General features: G+C 57.9%; 1 pseudogene; it reads right to left on the bottom strand.

The window, feature by feature from the left end:
- Positions 1 to 2,500, bottom strand: part of LOC126436236 (large subunit ribosomal RNA) — a 6,162-nt pseudogene that overhangs the window by 2,509 nt on the left and 1,153 nt on the right.

Here is a 2,500-nt window from a genome sequence, read left to right as displayed (position 1 = left end):
CTCTTGCAGCCAGAGACGAGTTACGGCCGATGCCACCATACGCGGCCCTCTACTGCATTACTGATCTGCCAGTCTCGCCCTTTACCGCCTAGCGCATGTGAGCTAGGGATCGGGTAGAAACATGACAGTTCTAAGGGTAGTTGCCATGCAGTCTGCAGGGTAACATCGTGGCCAAAGGCTCTCGGTTACTAGTGATTCCCACGCTGAAAAACGTGGCCCGACTTCCTCAAACGATGGCCCTGGACAACAACCCTATATTACCATGGACTGGTCTGGCACCACCTATTCAACATATTCGGTAGCAACCCTCCACTACAGAGGGTCCCATACAGTCACTTATTCAGCATATTCGTGACAGACTCCCACTACAGGAGACCGGACCCATACCAACTCCTGTTTGCCCCCAACGGCAAAAGGGGACTTACTACAAGGTCGGCAGGAGGATCCTGCATGGCACTGCCTGTTCAATATATTCAGCAGCAACCCTCCACTACAGAGGGCCCCCAGAGAAGCTCATGGGGCCTTGGTCCGGGGCTACCTATTGACATATATTCGGCAGCTACCTCCTATTACGGGAGGCGTTCCCCTATCCGCCACCCGGGGACCCGACTTCGTAGCGTGGCCAGCGCTCGGACCCTGCTCCGACACGGTAGTTGCCCTTGTACGGGTCTTACTGCACACCCGGTCAGGACGCAGGGTCCCGAAGTAGCGGGAATCTCGTTAATCCATTCATGCGCGTCACTAATTAGATGACGAGGCATTTGGCTACCTTAAGAGAGTCATAGTTACTCCCGCCGTTTACCCGCGCTTGCTTGAATTTCTTCACGTTGACATTCAGAGCACTGGGCAGAAATCACATTGCGTCAACACCCGCTAGGGCCATCGCAATGCTTTGTTTTAATTAGACAGTCGGATTCCCCCAGTCCGTGCCAGTTCTGAGTTGATCGTTGAATGGCGGCCGAAGAGAATCCGCGCACCCGCGCGCCCCCGGAGGAGCACGCTAAGGCGGACGCGGCCTCGCAGCAAGGAAGATCCGTGGGAGGCCAAGGCACGGGACCGAGCTCGGATCCTGCACGCAGGTTGAAGCACCGGGGCGCGAACGCCGCGCAGGCGCGCGCATCCTGCACCGCCGGCCAGCACGAGGCCAACCAACGGCGAGAGCAGACCACGCCCGCGCTAAACGCCCGCACTTACCGGCACCCCTACGGCACTCACCTCGCCCAGGCCCGGCACGTTAGCGCTGACCCACTTCCCGACCAAGCCCGACACGCCCCGATCCTCAGAGCCAATCCTTATCCCGAAGTTACGGATCCAATTTGCCGACTTCCCTTACCTACATTATTCTATCGACTAGAGGCTCTTCACCTTGGAGACCTGCTGCGGATATGGGTACGAACCGGCGCGACACCTCCACGTGGCCCTCTCCCGGATTTTCAAGGTCCGAGGGGAAGATCGGGACACCGCCGCAACTGCGGTGCTCTTCGCGTTCCAAACCCTATCTCCCTGCTAGAGGATTCCAGGGAACTCGAACGCTCATGCAGAAAAGAAAACTCTTCCCCGATCTCCCGACGGCGTCTCCGGGTCCTTTTGGGTTACCCCGACGAGCATCTCTACAAGAGGGGCCCGACTTGTATCGGTTCCGCTGCCGGGTTCCGGAATAGGAACCGGATTCCCTTTCGCCCAACGGGGGCCAGCACAAAGTGCATCATGCTATGACGGCCCCCATCAACATCGGATTTCTCCTAGGGCTTAGGATCGACTGACTCGTGTGCAACGGCTGTTCACACGAAACCCTTCTCCGCGTCAGCCCTCCAGGGCCTCGCTGGAGTATTTGCTACTACCACCAAGATCTGCACCGACGGCGGCTCCAGGCAGGCTCACGCCCAGACCCTTCTGCGCCCACCGCCGCGACCCTCCTACTCGTCAGGGCTTCGCGGCCGGCCGCAAGGACCGGCCATGACTGCCAGACTGACGGCCGAGTATAGGCACGACGCTTCAGCGCCATCCATTTTCAGGGCTAGTTGCTTCGGCAGGTGAGTTGTTACACACTCCTTAGCGGATTCCGACTTCCATGGCCACCGTCCTGCTGTCTTAAGCAACCAACGCCTTTCATGGTTTCCCATGAGCGTCGATTCGGGCGCCTTAACTCGGCGTTTGGTTCATCCCACAGCGCCAGTTCTGCTTACCAAAAGTGGCCCACTTGGCACTCCGATCCGAGTCGTTTGCTCGCGGCTTCAGCATATCAAGCAAGCCGGAGATCTCACCCATTTAAAGTTTGAGAATAGGTTGAGGTCGTTTCGGCCCCAAGGCCTCTAATCATTCGCTTTACCGGATGAGACTCGTACGAGCACCAGCTATCCTGAGGGAAACTTCGGAGGGAACCAGCTACTAGATGGTTCGATTAGTCTTTCGCCCCTATACCCAGCTCCGACGATCGATTTGCACGTCAGAATCGCTACGGACCTCCATCAGGGTTTCCCCTGACTTCGTCCTGGCCAGG

Source organism: Schistocerca serialis, unplaced genomic scaffold (genome assembly GCF_023864345.2).
Source record: "Schistocerca serialis cubense isolate TAMUIC-IGC-003099 unplaced genomic scaffold, iqSchSeri2.2 HiC_scaffold_1232, whole genome shotgun sequence".
In the NCBI taxonomy this organism is placed as follows: Eukaryota; Metazoa; Arthropoda; class Insecta; order Orthoptera; family Acrididae; genus Schistocerca; species Schistocerca serialis.
Note: the sequence above shows the minus strand (reverse complement) of the source record. Positions and strands in the feature narration are given on the sequence as shown.